Below are 6,793 nucleotides of genomic sequence, written 5' to 3'. Positions count from 1 at the left end.
TTCTTTTGTGAGTATAGTTGATGGTCAGATTTTGCACTTAACGACCGTCAACACATATACAAGTTGTGGTTGAACTGTTTTGCATGGTAAACTGCATATTTCTCGTTTGGTTTAGTTGAGCCGTAGTCGGTTCAAAGTGGGTCTGAACAGTTCTAGGAAAGTCCATTGTACCAATGCAACGAACCAGCATTATGCGATCACATCTAGCTTTCAGTGCAGTAGAGATCCCTCCCCATCAATTCAACTCCAGTCTGCTGGCAATACAAGTGAGAAACCTACGAAAGATTGAACCCGCATATCTTACTGACAAAGTTACTATGGATGTCTCATTGAAGACCGGTATATATATATATATATATATATATATATATATATATATATATATATATATATATATATATATATATATATATATATATATAGCCTACGAATGAATAATCCACGCCATTTCTTCTTGAAATTAATTTAGAAAAGTACAAGTCTAAGATTTAAATCTAGGTGAGCAGATTTTACCACAAGTAATCTGACCAACTGACCATTTTACATGTACATGATTTGACCGATAAAAGATAAACAATCATGCGTGCATTTTGCACACTTCCCTTCATGGCTTTGGCATAGTATATGGTACTTAGTAGCATATTGATTCTTTGTTTCATGAACATGAGCGATATAGTGCATCAACACTTTTGTGATGATGATTGAGAGAGCTATGGAAGTGTATATGCGTCCCCTTTCGTGTGGCTAATTATTCTTCCACGTACGCCACCATGAACGGGATACACACAGATCCATAACACACAAGCGCCACATACAACTCAACACATTTTTTCTCCACAATGTATATACTCCTGAGTCCTATGGCTTCCCTTCAAATCAAGGCATCGCAGTTATATCCTTTTCCACATTTTATTTTATTTAAATTGGTTCATATCCGGTCATGGTTAATTGGTCCAGGCTATAAATACATGTTTTAGACCACATTCTACCTCACAGTCCAGAAGTATAGGTCACTCCAGTGCCACCCAACCACGAGTCTCCCATGATAAAATTCGCCACTGTAAACCTTGTGGCATCTGATCTGGACAGTGACGTGTGCACCCCAGTCCATGTCACCCGCTTCCTTGTCCCAGCGCCAGGCCCAGTGTTACTGTACTCACCGAGTACAGCGTGTTCAGGGCAAACTGGCCCGACCACTCTAGCCAACCTGCGGGCGAGATTGAACGGTCAAGGAAGCTCTCCATCACGACAGTCCGCGAGTACTTCTGACACGGACGGCCTAGATACAACGGCGTGCCGCCGAGGTCTGGTGCCCCGGTGATCCTGCACTTGTGGATGGAGATCCCGGTGTTCTGGTTCAGATCCGTCCGGCCCTGGGCCGTGACCGTGTCCTTCTGCCCCGGGCTTGGCCTCCGAGCCTGGATGTTGCAGTTCTGGATGACCACGGCAGAGTTGCCAAAGATGAAGTTCACCGTGCCGGCAATGTCATCCTCCGCGTAGAACTGGCGGTTGGAGTGCACGTACAAGGTGTCCTGGTACGCCTGGATGGCGCACTGGTACACGACGGAGAGGTCGCCACCGACGCGCAGCGCAACGGCCTGGCCATTCCCTGGCCCGGCGCTGTTGACGATGGTGAGGCCCTTGGCGATGAAGCCCGAGCCCATGGCAGCTGTACCACACGCAGAGATCAACAAAAGGCTTAAGGTGCTAGAATGTACGGAAGACACAATGGGAGTGTACTGTCGAGCACAATGGAGAAAAGGTGAAGAGTGGGCGACATGGCAAGTGAAACATCGCTGTCGACGCTGCATTTGACGGTGCTCACGGTGCAACCACGAACCATGCATTGATGCGTGCCACCCAGTACTAGTGTAGGTGTGCTACATGTAGAGGAGATGGCAACAAAGGCTAGAAAAGGGGAGGCATCTAACGATCAAATCGAACCAGGACATCTTTCACTTGCTTGCCCATTTAAATTTGCATCTACATGCAAAAAAAAATGGTTGCAATCCTACCATTTTGGGTGTTTAATCTTTTGCATTATTGAAGATTTAACATTAACCCAGTTTTCCCCAAGATCAAATCACTAATAGGTGTGTAGATTCTGTGCATAGATCCTAGCTAGATGCCGACGTAAAGCACGTACCGACGGTGGCGGTGACGTAGGTGGTGTAGCCGTCGGCGGCGCTCTTGTGTCCGACGATCACCGTCTTCCCCTTGCCGTCTCCCATCAGCATCACGTTCTTCTGCTTGCTCGAGATGCTCACGCTCTCCTCGTACCGCCCGGCTTTCACGTGGATCACCTTCCTCCCGCCTCCCCCTCCGACGCCGGTGCCACCGTTCGCCGCCGCCGTCACGGCCGCGATCGCCTCGTTGATGCTCCTGTGCGTCCCGCTGCCGTCGAGCGCCACCACTGCATCAATGGTGACGCCGCCGCTCGTCGCTCCCGCGGGGGCCTCCAGGAGTTTCCTGCAAAGTTTTAAATCTCCGGCTATAGCTTCGGCTATCTCCGGCTATAGCTGTTTGAGAGAGATTTAGCTAAGTTTTTTCATGTACAATTTAGCTCTTAGCTGCCGTTATAACCCGTTATAGCCGGCTATAGCTTGTTTTTGAACAAAAATAGCTAAATGGCTTAGCCCGCTATTTAAAACATTGGTTTCCTTTCGTGTTCGGTTACCCAGGAAGGGAACGCCGCTGGTGGCGTGGGCGCTCCAGGCGGCGGCGTGCTGCCGCCGCCACGCGCGTCGTAGGCGTTGAGCTTGTTGCCGTGCAGGGCCAGCGCCGTGGCAATGAACTGGGCGAGCGCGGAGACCCGCGCGCGCACGGCGTCGCGCCCTGCGGAGTCCGGATCGGCGGCGAGGCTGTCGACGCAGGTGCCCTGGTTCGTCAGAGCGGCGCTGAGCCAGGTGGTGACCCCGTCCGCGTCGCCCGCGGCCGCGGCGAGCGCGTCGCCGAGCTGGTCGAGGCTGATGCCGAGCAGCTCGGCGCAGTCTTCCACGCCCGTCGGCGGCGCGCCGCGAAGGCACCGCGAGGACGAGGACGACGCCCCCGAGAGCTTCCGCGCCAGCGCGCGCGCCGACGCGGCCCGGGCCATCGCGAACTGCGCGGACGCCGCGAACGGGTCCCTCGCCGAACCCGACGCCGGCGACGAGAGCGCCGTCTCGCACGCGCCCGGGTACGGCGTGGACAGGCAGATGGCCGAGATGTTCACGCCCCACGGCGCCGCCGCCGCTGCCGAGACAGCAATCCTCGACGCGTCGACGGCCACATTGCCGCCCGGCCTTGGTGCTGCCGCTTCATCTTGCGTTCCGGCAGCGACGAGAGACGCTTCCGTCGAGAGACCTAGCAGCACCGTGGCAATGGCGCGCGACCATGGCCGTAGTAGCCCATGCATCTCGCCTCTCCCGGATGGAGCTTTTGCCCTACCACCGTCTACGTACTGGTTTATACTAATAAGCAGCTGCGTGTTCTTCTTTGCTCAGAGCAGGTCTTGTGTATAGCAGCAGAGCAGCACTTGGGTGTCTGCTGTCGATTTGTAGGCGTAGTGGAGGTTGGTACCAAACTGCGTTCCGAGTGTTTAGCGTGGAGAAATGCGCTTGCATTTCACCAATGTGCTAGAAATGGGATGAGTAGTCTTCAAGGAAATCCTGGAGCATCATTTTTCTCCAACATTAGCTGATGAGCGTAACATATAAGCAGACTAATTTAGGGTTTAGGGTTTAGAACAGGCCATCGCATACTACCTCTACATTGTTGAATTACGGCTATAGATCGATCGGGTGTTTCACTCGCGATCGGATGGTTCAGAATGCTCCTCCACATTCATGGAGCATTGCATGGTAGGAACGACGATCTCAACTCTGATAACAGGAGCCATCAGCCATGTGCAGATGTGGAGCATGGAATGGTCCATGCTGTACGCTGATGGATAATGGTGGGGAAAACATTCTGGCAGAATGGCGTACGCTGAACAAAGGTGAGGAAGTGCCAATAAAAAGGCAGATCAAGTTTTGTTTCTTCCCATTTGTCTTACGTATCCCGTGCGTTCATCATGGGAACTTTTGTTCGTTTGCATGCTGCCCTCGAAATGGAACAATCTTTGCATGGATAGAAGTATAGAACGAAGTTCCTGCTATATATGCAGATCCGATCCGGCTGGTTAATTAGCTTGTGGTTGATGTGGTGATCTCAGCACCAACCTGATGATTCGATTCACTGTTTTTTTATGCTGTAAGACACTACAAGTGGAGCAAGCACACGAACTCACCGCCTGAAGATTAGAAGATTTGAGATTGATGAAGTCTCTGTGGTTGTCTCATAGTCACGAGTACGTTGTCTACCAATGAGAATAAAATAAATAGCTGCTTGTGAGATTGGGGGTGCACTACCGGAAAATCGCTATTTGCCGAGTGCCTAGCTATTGCTTTGCCGAGTGTTTTCCATCGGACACTCGGCAAACATCCCCTTTGCCATGTGCCACTTCAAATACACCCAGCGAAAAAAGAACACTCGGCAAAGCCTTACTTTACCGAGTACATTTAAAAAAAAACACTCGGCAAAGCTTTCCTTTGCCGAGTGCCAAACTGAAACACACGGCAAACAAATCCTTTGCCGAGTGTCCCAGATCCGACACTTGGCAAAGCTGCACCGCCCCACACTTAAACTCTCACACTGCTCCCTCTGCCTCTGCCCTCCAACACATGGCTCCCTCTCGCTCGTCTACCTCGGTCGCTTCTCCCTCCGACGGCGCTCCCCTCCCTTGCTCCTCCCTCCGCCGGTGCCTCTCTCCTCGCTTCTCCCTCCGACGGCGATCCCTTCTCTGCCTCCCCTCCCCTCCCCCTCTGCTTGCCCCTCACCTGCAGTGAGGAGCAGCGACGGGGCGAGGTGCTGTTGTCGGTCAAAACCCACCGGCTAGTAGCGACAGGCAACACGAAGAGCTGGGAGGCTGCCGGGGCGCTGGCTGTCACCGATCCCTCGGTCAACAGCCCAGATCCTGACACACGCCGATGGTTCCGGAGATGCAGGGCGTGCCACCTGACCTATACCCGATCAGGAAGGTGCGAACGTGCTTTCGACGATTTGCCTGCACGCATAAACATGTGTAAATATTAGTTCGAGCCGTGGTCGGCTCCCCGGGACGACACTTGCATCGGCTTTTAAAGAACCGATTGAGTCCCGGTGTTAGATCAGATCTGTATATATCCGGATATTGACAGTTAAAACAGATAACAGTAAAACTTGCTTTAATTAAATCTAGTTGATCCAACCCACGACGGTCAAAGCTTCACTACTAAATTGGATCATCCTACACGTAATTGGGCCTAACGAGCATGATAGATGGCTAAACCTTATCCAGAACGGAGGCCTAAGAACTAGCAAGAGCCGATTCCCGGAACAAATCCCCATTAAGGCCAAAACAAAGCATCTGACATACCACCGGAACATCCAATCCGTTTGCAAGGCCTAATCTAGTAGATATTGAGCCAATTCTCATGGAACAAGAACAAACCGTAACAGATCGGATCTACTAAATGAAACAAAGCAAGGTATTATCTCCGCACGACTAACTCTACGTAACGAGAATTAGCATAAGATTAGAACATGATCGTACAGAGATATCATGATGTTCACAGATAATAAACAAGTAAGCGCATAATGAATCTACTAAAACATGCTGCGAAACATCAGGATAACTAGCATTACTCGCCATAAAAAACGCTTCAGCACGAGTAATACCAAGATAGAAGCAAGAGCAATGGCGCCCTGATTGCGAGGTGCAATCAGAGTTGAATGGCACTTACTTGGATGAAACCCTAGAATTAGGGGCGGCGGTGCGCCGAGGTGTTGTTGCAAAACGTGATGACGTCCACTTCTTTTACAAATGTCATAGGGTACATATTTATAGTCCGGAGACTTGGAAAATAATATAAACTAACGTGTCCATATTGGACTCTATCTCTAACTCAAACTGAACTTAAATCTAAGGGTACATGGTCCAGATGGCCCGAACGCCCATGCAGGAGCCGATTCGTAAGCCTCCTTTAACTTCTGCATTAAGCCCAACTCACTTGTGGCCCATTAATTAACCCTGTTAATTTATGGCGATAACACATGCCCCCCTGGTTTTGGCAATGATAATTCCAAAACCATCTCGTTGCTTCATCTTCCTGTTGATGCTCATTAAAACGCACTACAACCACCACGGAAGACGCAATGTCTCTGCAGCCGGCTCCTCGTAGAATGTGAAAGTGTCGATTCATCTTCCATTTTTTCTATTTAATCTCATCCTGAATCGACTCCTTTCACCACAAACTCGTCTTCCTCCCTCGGCCAAACAGCGCAGAGCACCCAAACCTCCTGTAGCCATGGCGATCTCCTCCTCCTCTGGCTGCAATTCCATCGGCTCCTCCCAGGAGGACAGCAAGGAGGAAAGCAACGGCGGTGGCGGCTGGAGCAGCGACGACGAGGCCAGCGACGGCAGCAGCGCCGACAAGAGCGGCGGCAGCAACAACGACGGCGACGACAGCGACGGCGGAAACGTGCCGGCGCGAAGCCCAAAGCGCCGTAGGCACCTAAGTACCTACAGGTGGTAGATGTAGGTAGTACTGTAGGAGTAGTACTGTAGCATAGATTGAGCCGAAGGATTCGCCCCTTTGTCAAATCGGCTCTTCCTCTTGTAAAAAACTTTATCTTTAATGAATAAAGTTCCTTATCACTTAATTGCTTGCTCGGACACTCCAAAAGCCGATGGCACCGCATCAGGCTTTACCAATATTCAAGAGCCGACGAAATT

At 50.9% G+C, this 6,793-nt stretch overlaps 1 pseudogene; it reads right to left on the bottom strand.

Annotated features, from left to right (window-relative positions):
* Window positions 1-966: 966 nt before the first annotated feature.
* Window positions 967-3,394, bottom strand: LOC120684763 (annotated as a pseudogene).
* Window positions 3,395-6,793: the final 3,399 nt, after the last annotated feature.

The sequence above is a fragment of the Panicum virgatum genome, chromosome 8N (genome assembly GCF_016808335.1).
Source record: "Panicum virgatum strain AP13 chromosome 8N, P.virgatum_v5, whole genome shotgun sequence".
Taxonomy (NCBI): domain Eukaryota; kingdom Viridiplantae; phylum Streptophyta; class Magnoliopsida; order Poales; family Poaceae; genus Panicum; species Panicum virgatum.
Note: the sequence above shows the minus strand (reverse complement) of the source record. Positions and strands in the feature narration are given on the sequence as shown.